Source organism: Pezoporus occidentalis, unplaced genomic scaffold (assembly GCF_034315485.1).
Source record: "Pezoporus occidentalis ecotype Australia unplaced genomic scaffold, CSIRO_AGI_Poc_V1 ctg222, whole genome shotgun sequence".
Taxonomy (NCBI): Eukaryota; Metazoa; Chordata; class Aves; order Psittaciformes; family Psittacidae; genus Pezoporus; species Pezoporus occidentalis.
In genome coordinates, this window is record NW_026914095.1 from 34,564 (window position 1) to 45,939 (window position 11,376).

Sequence of the window (11,376 nt, forward strand, 5' to 3'; positions counted from 1 at the left end):
TTGGGCATTTTGTTTGTGTTGAGTTTACCTAACAGTGTGATAAACCCTCTTCCTAGAGGAAGGATTCTTCTCGGCTCTTTGCACGCAGTGAGTATAAGATATGCAGAACATATAGACCATACCATACAGCCTGATTCCCAGTTGATGTCTATCACCTACCTTCACCATCCTCAGCAGAGCTCTCAACATTTTATCAACTGCAGCCAGGGATGCCCTCCTTTGAACAATGACTTAATCTATATGTCTGTCTAGGGAACGCTACTGAAAATACTCTGAAGGGCATTAATATTCATCTATTGCTGTTATCACATCCCGTGCAGTAATACAATTTTCTTATAGCTTCTCAGTCACTGGGACAGCACAGTAATCACAATATTCCCATACATTCCTACAGATTTAGAGAAGTTTAACTAAAAAGTTGAGCTCTCTGGTAACTAATTATAGGAAAGAGAAATTGCTGATAGTTATTATATTCAACCCACTGTTACAGACATAGTATTTCTTTTAATAGTTTCAGTTTTGTGATTGCCTTTCAAATTACATTTAGCTATTAATTAGTCTAATCTGAGCTCTTTCACACCAAAAAAAAGGGACAGAAAGGGACTTCAAAAATAAACCCGTTACCATCCAAAAGACTGCAAAGCAGAGTATAGGGCCCACACTGATATCAAGATGGTCAAAAGCTAGAAGGAAATTTGCTGAAACCACCTGCCTCTTCTGAGGCCTGCTTCTCTTCTGCTAGCAGCTGCCATGGAGATGTCCCATGCAACCCTCTTTCCCATCCATGATGGTTGGCTACAGAAAAGTGGCATTTTGGAGGTGGCAAGGGGTTAAAGGAACATTTAGCGGCAAGCACCCATCAGCCAACTCCACACGTATTAAGAAGCATTTCAAGAGATCAGGGCATATCAGACAAAAAGCCCTGAGCCCATCTCCTGCTCTAAGTTTTTCCACAGTAACTTCAGTCTCATACAAAATACCCACACCAACAGTTTCAAGAGACCATGCTTAATTTCTTTCGATGGCCCTAATGCAATGTAGGTCCTGCGGTAGCAAGGAGGAAGGGTCTCTGAAACCTCTGACATAATGGCAATATTCACATATTCCCAGAATGCTGAATCATTAAGAACTACCAACAGGAAAATAACATATCTACACATCAGTGTTTCCAAGAAAACCTGTAAGTTGATGTCAAGGATTGATGCTTTCTCTAAATACACATATTCAGCAGAAAAGAGGTCCGTCTCTCTTTCTCCAGGCTCCAAACTGGCTGAACAACTGTTGCTCCAGTCTTTTCCAGACATGAAGCAGACATCAATCCTTGAATGCCTTACACTCTAAAATAACATCTTGGAAGGTCTTAACAATTAAAAACATTTGTATAAGGATTTTTATACTATGAGATAACATGAGAAAACAAAGCACCAATGCATTTTTGACTTTTGAAGACTTGTTGCCTTTTTGTAATTCATGAGCTCACAGCCCATTGAGTGAAAAAGGTCTTGACAGAGAAGTCTAACAATATTTGGAAGAAACAATTAAAGTTAGCACTTGTTTGCCTGTAAAGGAATGCAAAACACTGTTAAATTCATTCACTAAAAACTTCTATTATATATATGAGATTTTTGCTAGGACATGACGTGCTGGACCACAGTCCTTTCTTGATCCTGGAGATTAATGATTACATTCTTCATCCTTCATGGATTTACACAGTACCTTTGCCAAGTTAGCTGTGGTGCCCCAGTTTCCTCTCCTGAAAATGGGCAAAGCTTACTGAGATCTATGCATGCATAGACGCTGTGATTATATGAGGCCCGTTTCCTTCGGACCCGCAAGATGAAAGCACATCCTTATTCCCAATGGAGATCTGTCTTTTCTCCACTTATCAACCAACCTACCAATTTACTATGGTGACCCAATTATCTGGGATAAGGAAGAGCAGGGGGATTGTGACATTCCCCCACTGCAACAGAGTTCATGGGACAACGTTTGCCAAATCTGGCTCCTCTGGCCACAGCGAGTTCCTGCAGCTTCCAAAATAAACCACGAAGTCACAAGGTTGCCTCTATTAGCTTCCCTGGGAGGGGGAGGAGAACTCCAGATGGTCCCAAAGAAATGAAGACTTCAAGTGTGTGTACGTGTGCTCCTAAAACTCCTCATGAAGTCTCCTGAAGTCTGTTGATGGGACTCTTGGCAAAGGGCTCAGAGAGGCAGCCACATAATCTCCCTCCCTGTGAAATGGGATATATGACCTCGTGAGAAAAGGATGTCTTAAGTAAGAAGTCACCCCTCCTGTCATTTTACACAAGGTGACAGTTCGAAATAGAGCTTCCTCCAAAACTTGGGAGGCTCAACGTGACCTCTACCGCATTTGCACAAGTGACAGAGCGTAGCAATGGCCAAGCCTTGCCTTTAATTAGATGTAAACCAAAAGGAAAAGAGGAAAGGGAGTAAACACGTTTAAAAGTTAACTTGCAGGCATCATTTGAATGGCCAGGTGATACTACCTCCAACCTTCAATAACTAAGAGGTGTTCACTGTTTCAAGACAGAAACAGAAAGGAGAAAGGAAAGAAAAAAAGGGGGCACATCTCTGGTGAGAATGTTTTCAGAAATGCAAAATATCCTGCAAAGTAGGCCAGTGACTAAATACAGACTAAATCTCGAAGCATGCTTCTTTCTAGAGCTCAAAATATATCTGGCATGCTCAGACATACTGAGCTATGCCCCTCATCACCTAATCTAACCCAAGAGCCTGTGGTATTTCGTGTTACTGGGACGAAAAAGAAACTGGAAAAAGCCACTGTATAGTAGGGAACAGCAGATCTGCTTTCTGCATGACAGCTGGAAGTCACTAGCCTGTTTCTCTCCCGCACCCATTTATATTTCATCAGCATGCCTCTGCATGCCAAATGCAATTCAGCTTGACCTGGCAGATACTAGGAAATCCTCCCATTTACCTGCGGGATCCATACCGCCTCTCCAAGGCTTCCACAGTCTGGTGCACTACGCTAATGCAGCAGACTCTGGGTGGAAAAGTTAATTTTCCTATTTAGGCTTTGGATAACTCTTCCTGGACCAGCCCAGCCTGCACTGCAGTGGCCGTGCTGCAAACTCACCCTTGGGCATTAGCAGGGCAGAGGAACTGTGTTAGCACCGGGGACCTTCAGCAGGACCTAAAGCTGAAGCATTCTTCTCTGGTGGCTGTTAGAGCAAAGGGAGATGCATAGAGATGAAATTTCAAGTTGTAAGAAGCTAATTCTATGCCAAGGCAAGATTTTTAGCTAATACTAAAGAGCTAATAATAGCTCTTATGATCGATAATTAGTGTATTATATTTGGGAGGTCTGAGTTGAAGCTTCTAACTGCTTAAGTGGACTTAAAAACCTACAGAACTTGCACTTCAGTGAGAAAAATCTAATTTTTGGAAATGCTAAGCACGTCCCTCTGCCCTGCTGGCAGATGATCCAGACACCCCCCTTGGATTTTATTTTGTTGCTAGCTTAACAACTTGTTATAACTCTGTCAACAGAAAGTGCTATTGCTTCCCTAAGGGAGAAATGAAAACAAAACCTAGGTAAGGAAGCACCTTGATTCATGCAGTAAGACAAGTGAATCCTCAGGAAAATGTCAGGGTCTCCTGGTAACCACGAGATCATTTTAGGACATGTTTATATATGGACATTTACTAAGACAGCTCTTCTGGAAACTATTCACAATAGAATTCTAAGCGTAGGTGAAAAATAACATGAAATTTGAAAAATTAGGATGTCAGTTGTTACTTTTTTTTTGCCAAATTGCTGCTAAAGAGAATGCAGAACCATCTAAAAGAGACAAATTTAACAGCTCAGATGAAGTTCAGTCTATGGAAGCAGAGTGCACTACCTACCAGCAATCCAACTGTTTGACAGAAAGGAAACAAACAGAGACCCCATAAATGTCCTTTAAACTTCCCTTTGCAGAAAATAAGGGAAGAACCTACTGCACTCATGGAACATTGAAAGGTATATAAATGATCCCATATGCAGCTCATGCCATATGTAAATCATGCTGCTCATGCCATATGTGAATCATGCTCTATGTAGTTCTGCTCTCAGAAGTTACCCCATGCTGCAGTTGAAAACTTTCTCCTGCTCCAGACAGGACAGAGATTCCACAAGTCCCAATTTTAACTGTTTGGTTGTGGCCCAAGTATGAGCAAAACTCGAAAGACAGCAGCTAGTGTAGCATTTCTCAAGGTAACTCTTACAACTCCTCCACTCTGCGTTACGACAAGACAGACAGGGGAGGACAATTTCCCCTGCAGTGTTGAAAACAGCAGACGTTACATGATAGACAGCAGCACTGAATTTGTAATGACAGGCAGGTTCACTTCCAGTTACCAGTGGCTGAAAAGCCTGTCTAAAATGCTTACCAGACAGCAGCTTCTAGCAGGTTATTCCATCCCTAATTTCTGTATGTTGCTCTTTATATAAAACCGATCTGTCAGGCTTCCTACCTGTGTATATAAACTCACGCCAGATCTGGCATTCCTGTCTATTGGAGCATAGAAACCAAGCCTGATTTATAACCAAAGCTACTAATACCATTCACATCAATAATCCTTATCATTTCCAATTCATGCTTGGGCCACAAGGATCACAAGTTATCTACTTTGAAACAGTAATACTACACTCATATGAAAGGTGGTATTAATTCAAGTGGTTCAAGACCAAGAACATGCCTATATGGCTCTAAATTACATGCACAAGACTTGTCACAAGGCCAAGCGCGACGCAAGTTTAGTGCTCCAGTACAGAAAAAGCACCCTTGACTTACTTTAAAAATATTGCCACATCTGCAGCAGCAGGTTTTGTATCAATCAGTTCCTATTTTAACAATGTGTTTAAGCATACTTCATGCCACTACTTGATATGGAAACTAGTCTGAAGTTGGTAGTTTTCCAAGGACTCCCATCCAGCTTAACATCGCAGAGAGGGACTGTCACCGCCAGCTCCCAAAAGTTCCAGAGGATGCTTCTTTTTCTTAGTCCCTATCAACCTCTGTTCTCACCACTGAAAGGTCAAAAATGTGCATAAAATATTTAGCATAAGATTTTGTTGCTGAAAACATTCACTAAAACCACAGAGAGCAGTCCTGTTTAAACAGCAGCTCTACAAACAAGTAAGATAGGTAAAGCATCAACAGGTCCTTCTGCATTTGCTGATAAATATAATTTTCTCTAACTAGAAGACAATTTGATCCTTTGATGACTGAACAAAGTCTTTTTAAGAAGCAAGTGTTTTTTATGATTCACCACTACAGATTTTTAAGATCCATTCAGAGAAAACAAGTGTTCATGGTTATGGAAAACATGTTTTATAAAACAAAGACATTCAGAGAAATCTTTAAAACTCACCCAGTATTTAAAAGTTGTTTCAAAAGAAAAAGGAGCTAAGTTCTTCCAGCGACTTGCTCTCCCGATTGTAAATACAGGCTGAACTCTAAAATAGACATCCTATCATTTAGCACACTCACACTGAACATGCAAACTTCCAGAGGGTAGAAAGAAGGCTATAACTTACACCAGGCAGTCCGGGGATAAAATTCACTCCGGCACAGGAGAGCACACAAGACAACACTGAGAAGCATCAGTGTGAGTCCAGAGCCTTATTCAGTAGGTGAAAATCTGCCTCCTCTTAAGCAAAGAATTCTGCTGGGGGTGGGCACTGATAAAACACAACACTGCGTCACGACTGCACTAGTGAGACAAACCAATCCAATGAAGCTCACATTAAAAGCAACAAAACATTCCTTTTTTTTCCAACCCCCCCTCAAGCATAGGCATAAATCAGGAAGGAAATCTCATTTTTGATCGCTGGCTGGGCAATTTGGTGAGATCAGGTAATCTCTGAGGAGCCCCAGGTCTTGTTTGCAAGCACGCTTAACTCAAGTGCATGTGATGGTAGGGTATGTACATCCAATTCAGGAAAGATGTTGCATGCTTGATACTTTATCCATGTCAGTAGAGGTCTCACAGGCTACACAGACTGCAGAAAGTTAAAGATGTGCATTAGTTTTGACTGGATTGATGCCTAAGAAAGCAACTTCACTTTCAACAGTTCGACCTAAATTACCCAATCCAAATTCCTTCAACCACTTTCCTTTAAGTGGGAAACATTTTTGCATGTATGTCAAGGCAAAAATAGTGTTTGCCTAAAAGCACCCGGCTTAGCTTTGTATAAAATATTTGCTTTAATACTATATAACACAATTAAGCCATTTTATCCAGCAAAAAGTAATGTAAACCAAAAATGTCACTAGTTTAGAAATCCAACAGACACCAATTTATTTGAGCACATTTCTGTTTTTTAACAAAAGATGCTTTAAATTTAACTGTTAGGTTTTACTCCATTCTGAGTCACTGAAAACCATGGAATCATAATTCCAACATGAACTTAAATTAGTAAATTTCCTGCATCCTGAACATTTGAGAAAAACCAAATAATTGATTTATATTTGCAAACACAGACTTGGAAACAGAATTCTTACCTCATCTATTTTTTCAAGTTTGAATAAAAGATATTTCTTAACAAGGATGCAAAAGTTTTCTAAATTGGTTATATTCAGCTGCAGATTATACTCAGGGATAAAGCAGTAAATACGAAAAGTGCTTTACATTTCTTAAGAAAACTCACATGGATCAGTAAGCCTACATCATCTTCTAAAAAGAATTAAGGCAAAACTCCAGCTAGAAATCTGCAATGCAGAAATGACACTAAAAATCCCCAATAAAAATAAGAATTATGAGGCCATGATTCTTTTCAAGAAATGCTGACTCTTCATTTAAGGTAAATACCCACCTACTATTAAGCTTACAATATAGCTAACTTCATGACAAGCTGCATCTCTTCAGACTGGTTGCAAAGTCTTTTATTTCTGTAATAGCTGGTAAACAGGCTTTCTAAAAAAGCCTTTTCACTAGAAAAGTGAACACTGGTTTTCCCTTATGTACAAAAGTAACGTATTTTAACAAGCATAACAATAATAATCTTTTCCTGCAGATCTAAACATAACTTAATACTTTTTCTTTTGTGCATGAGTAGTGTCAATCAATTCAAGTGAGAGCTATCATAGTTGTAAACATTAAGTCAGCCTGCATTTATAGGTCTGGATTCCAAGATTTTGAGGAAGTGAATAAACACAGAAACTTTCTTGGAGCACTCAATTTAACTTTATAAAGAAAAAAAAAGAACACAAAATATTATTTCATGTTCTCTTTATAGCTGACAAGTTGTTGATGTCTGCCTTGGAAAAGCTCAAACCCAAGCTGCCCAAGTAAGTGCTAAACGCACCCTAGTTCTCCTTAAAGGACCATTCACTAAGGCCTAGAGTAATCACCACCAGCGTGCAGATGCAGGTAAAAAGACTGCTGAAAGGACACATTATTTGCGAGGGATCTACACAGATTTCAAAAGCCAGAAGCTGCCTGCCCGACCAGTGGGAATCATTTCAGACCCAGGAGAATAACAAACTGGAATCATTTGAGTGCTGCTTCCCACGAGCCAGCCCGACCACAGCGGTGGTTTCTTGTTGACCTAAGCTTCAGAGCTCGGTCTACACGCAAAGAAAAGGATATAATAAACAGCACAGAGAAAAGGAAATATCTTCAAAGTTTTTGTTCTGCTAAATCAGCATTGTAGACCTCAGGCATGGGAAAATTCAAGCCAAGATAGGTTGACCATTAAAAAGTTACAATTTGGGATACCACTAAAGAAGCAGGCAAAGGAAAATTTATACGACCACAAAATAAATTATGAGGATTGGCTTTTGGCAACGGCAGCACAAGTTTGGTTCCCATCAAATCAAATATGTGTAGAAATTATAAATATTATGTATTACAACATCCATCAGATATCCTAATTTCTTTAAAATTGAAATTTATTCTGGTAAATCCACAACTGAGAGATCCCTGCTTGATTTGACAAACCCATGCTAGGAAAATTTATATTCTGGTTTAAATAATGTAATACAACATGCCAATTTCAATAACTAATTTTAACCCCCCTTCAGTTTGCATTTCCACATCAGCTATTTTCTGAAAGATCCCCAGGTTCTCATTTACCAGTAACCAGTAAAACAACGTTAATTTGCAACTTAATGTAACTTTTATATCAAATATTACTGGCCTTTTTTTGCCATTCAGATGGGAAGGCTCCCTATTTCAGTGATTGTGCTTATTCTAATAAAATGTGTTATGTGCTTATTCTAATATGTGCTTATTCTAATATGTGCTTATTCTAATAAAATGTGTTCTACCTTTTTAGTAGAAAATAACGGGGAGTGATTCTAATTTTCTAACATAAAAACCTGCCAGAATTGGAACCCAAATACCTGTAAACTGCTTCGGTCAGAAACAGAAATAGACTAAAATACATCAGAAAGCTGAAGGGTGTCGTTCTAGTTACATTGTACCAACTTAAATAAGGTTACTGACCAGCAACAGGAGCTTTCAGGCTTTCACATACCTGCTGGTACTCTAAAATCTGGAGCCATAAGCAGCTGAAACCAGGGAGGTTTTGTTTCCCTTATCAGTATTTGTGCCCCTGACCCTGCCTGGGAACCCTTATTTCCCTTCAATCTACAAACAAAGTAAATAAAATTAATGAGAAGAATCAAAACAGCGGCAGATGACTGCACGGGTATAACATAGCATCTCAAAGAAATACAGCTCTTGTAATACCTTTCTTTCTAGTTTTGATGGCCCCCATGACATCTATACCATAGGGGATATGAAGCAGGGCACCACACGCTCATCATTACCTGGAAATCAGCCCTTGGGTCCTTGAGACTAAAGGAGATTTAACAGAGCTCTATCAAACACAGCACCATTTCTGGGTGCTTCAGTAACTCCAATGCGCATAAGGAACACCAACAAAACTGAGTATCTGCTCTGCAGATAGCAGATAGCTAACAAACACAGTTCAAGCTGGAAAAAGCCATCTCCAACCAATAAAAACACATCTGCTTTTGCATACTGGGTAGCAAGCTCCAACACATTCTGTTATCTATCAGGATAAATCTCTGAGTTGAGAGACATGCTTCCATGTTTCACCGCAAGAAAAAGCATCTCAGGGACTCTCTGGAAAGTCTTAATGTGGTAAACATGAAAATTAAAGTCACTTGGCATTCAGGGATGGAGCAACTCCTCTGCTCTGAGGAAGCAAACCATTTGGGTGAGCTTTCTTGATGGCTCTGAACTCTGTCACACTGTCATCCAAACTTTCTTCCAGCAAGTCCCCACACGCTCAAAGATGATGTCCCACCCCAGCTTAAAGATTTCCACTCCCAATGGTTGAGGCGAGTCGGCTGTGCTTTCACAGGCATGCAGGGAGAGCTGCCATGTTACAGAGCGTGACTCTGCTTGAGATCACACTGGTCTATCAAGAGAGCAAGCTCTGGGAAAATGAAAAGGAGGAACCCACAACTGGAATTGCCAGAGGCCAAGGCTGGCACAGAGGATGACACAGGCTGTGGGTGTTGTGTGGCCTGGGAGAGCCAGCCTGGCTCCAACCCCTGCCACAGCACAAGCCCAAGGCCAAGCCAAGCCAAGAGGAGTTCAAAGGCAGGAAACCATTCTGAAGGCACAAGGCTTTGACCAGTCCTGAATCAAGCACTAATCCAGTTAGCGCTGGGAACTGGACTCGTATTGCCAGGGACTCAGGCTGATTCACCAGAGACTGAGCATACTATGTCCATACTAAGCCCAAGGGAACTGGTGAACAGCTGAAGTGAGCCTCACTGATTTTAATCCATCACTTCCCCTCCCCAGACACATATCTGAATAAAGCAATCAGCATGGGCAAAGTATTTCAAAGAGCCCTGGCTACTGCTGACAACTCAAGAAGCATTATACTGAAGGACCTACACTGACTTTACACAGAACATAAAAACTGCCCATGAAATACTCCAGTGGTGATCCAAAAATACACATTTTACAAATTCAGAGGCTTATGCAAAGATCCCCTTGATAACAAGCCAGAGTGTGCTTGCCAAAAGTCAACAATGCAAATTTTCCAGATAAAGGAAACGTGACACCTCAAGCCCCAGATTGCCTGCCATTTCCATTCTGGTTTGGGTTTCAGAGAATAACCGCGGTGGAGCTTTTTCCTCTTAAGCCAGAAGAGATGGCTGGGGCTCCCCTGAGCCCAGCAATTCTCTCCCTTCAAAGGGTGCCGGAGTGTGCGAGTAGCTACCAACATGCCAAACCACACTGGCTGGCTCTCACTGACAGACTCCAAAATTAGTGTGGCCAGCAGGACAGAACACCACCAAGCACTGCTGAAGTGAGCTAGCTGAATGCCAAAAGGAGGAAAGGACCAGCGGTATAACCAAAGAGAGAAGGGACAATGACACTCAGGTGCTGATCAGGGTTATTGGAGTAAGTAGAAATAGATGAGGCCAATACACTGTGGCAATGGAAATCATTTGGTTTGGGATTTTTTTCTATATGTATTACAGTAATAAAAATACAAAGGTGGAAACAGCAATGGAAGCTTCATTTCATAGCAATAGGAACCAAATATTACAACTGAAGGCGGTTGACTGTGCCCAATACTGTCTGGAGACCATGCAAAGAATGGCATCTGCCAACTAAGAGGCATGTTTCCCCCTTCAAAATCCAACAGCTGCTCATCTTTGTTCTTCAGAGTCCATGTAATGGTCCACATCTATCTCCTGTAGCCTTTGCTGCTAGAGACATGAAGAGCATGACAGTGAAGCCAAAACCTTGAGTTCCACCTACAAGGCAAACTTAACATGCCATCTGCTTCACCGTAGGTTGATGATGCTGCTGGAGAAAACAGGTGGCCAACAGATTTGTCACACCGGCTAGGAATTAAATCATCACCAGTGTAGCATGCCCAAATAAATGTCCCATAGTTGGGTTCTTGGCTCAGCAAACCCTTCCAAGAGAACTTACTAAGGGCATGTGATCCTGTGAAGCAAGTCAAGAGAAAATGGGCTTTATCCTCTACAAAGGAAAATGTTGCTCTCTGCTTCAATGCTTCCCCTGTGTGAGAATTTAGAACTGAAAATCATAGGAAAAGCAGACCTACAAACCAGCTTAATATAGTGGTTTTGTCAGGGATCTTGTTACCAAAACTCTCTCCCTCAGATGAGCTATTCGTCATGGGGAGAAGGCTCCATGTTTTATCTGGGCTTTTCCTAGCCTGGGAGCAAAGCCTGGTAACATTAGCTTTTGTACTTTAGTGGTCCAGTGCTTACATCCATGTGCAGTACAAAGAATCTTCCCAAAGGTATGGGCAGGATAACAGGAAACATTGAATCCAGTAAACTGCCGAGCATATTTATCCGTAACAAGAGCTCAAACAGCTAG

General features: G+C 41.0%; 1 protein-coding gene across 6 annotated transcripts in view; it reads right to left on the minus strand.

The window, feature by feature from the left end:
* Positions 1 to 11,376, minus strand: part of SLC20A2 (solute carrier family 20 member 2) — a 58,003-nt gene that overhangs the window by 32,856 nt on the left and 13,771 nt on the right. The window contains exon 1 of one of the 6 annotated variants that reach the window (XM_062620614.1): positions 5,564 to 5,707. The exons of 3 other annotated variants lie outside the window; for them this stretch is intronic. The gene's annotated coding sequence lies outside the window, so the exon portion shown is untranslated. Of the gene's footprint in view, positions 1 to 1,716; positions 1,983 to 5,397; positions 5,476 to 5,563; positions 5,708 to 11,376 lie in introns of those variants that run through there. 2 more of the 6 variants (XM_062620615.1, XM_062620616.1) reach the window with 2 other exon arrangements.